The 798-nt window shown below is 35.3% G+C and overlaps 1 long non-coding RNA gene across 2 annotated transcripts; it reads right to left on the reverse strand.

Annotated features, from left to right (window-relative positions):
* Positions 1–798, reverse strand: LOC140965435 (uncharacterized). Of its 2 annotated transcripts, XR_012173079.1 has the most exons (3): positions 771–798; positions 511–593; positions 1–35 (listed from the first exon to the last, which is right to left on the reverse strand). It is a non-coding gene; the product is annotated as an uncharacterized lncRNA (long non-coding RNA). The 2 variants fall into 2 exon arrangements; XR_012173078.1 differs by lacking the exon at positions 1–35 and having other exon boundaries at positions 269–593.

The raw sequence follows: 798 nt of genomic DNA on the forward strand, positions 1-798 counted from the left end.
CCGACCGAACAGAAGCTTGGAGGGGCTTGTTGGACCTGGTGGTGAAATGAAGTAGCTACCACGTTAACACTTGTATAGTTATATGTCTCAGGATTATATATCCATAGATAAGAGCCAACATAAACAAAAGAGAAAACTATCTCCTCCATTCCTTTTGGAAGCCTTTCCCTTTAAATCTCATTTCGCAGAGTAAGTCTCATTCTCAAGTCATGTCCAAACAAAAGAAGCTTTTCCACTTTACTACTCTAACGTTTATTTTTATTTTAAAAAAAAAAAACCTGAATCGAAACTCAATTCCGCAAACTGACCCAACATGTAATGGAAAATGATAATAATAGGTAGGATATAAGATGCTACAATGCCCACAATCAAGATAAGGGACATATAAAACAATATTGTATCAATGTCATGATTGATTTTTTCAAAGTTAGATCCCAGCGCAAGATTCACTGCACAAAGAGAACATTGTTTAGACTACACAGCAAGGCGACAGAAAAAATAGATTCTCACATCAATGCCAGCTCTCCAAAAGAAGATAATTTTTCTGCAGTATAGCGTTGTAACACCCTAGGAACTTCTCCATTTTTCTCTTCCTGGTACACACATTGACAATAAGAGACTTGTGAAAAAAATATAAATCAGCATAACTCTCATTGTTTCAATGGAAAGGCTATTTCTATTGAGATGTTTACAGAAGAACACAGAAGATTTTCTTTCCCAAAATCTGCGAGATCTGTAATTAGTCTAAAAGAAAAATAGCAAAGAATCACCTGAATTGCAAACACCTCAAATTCTCCA

This window comes from Primulina huaijiensis, unplaced genomic scaffold (assembly GCF_012295235.1).
Source record: "Primulina huaijiensis isolate GDHJ02 unplaced genomic scaffold, ASM1229523v2 C13170855, whole genome shotgun sequence".
Classification (NCBI taxonomy): domain Eukaryota; kingdom Viridiplantae; phylum Streptophyta; class Magnoliopsida; order Lamiales; family Gesneriaceae; genus Primulina; species Primulina huaijiensis.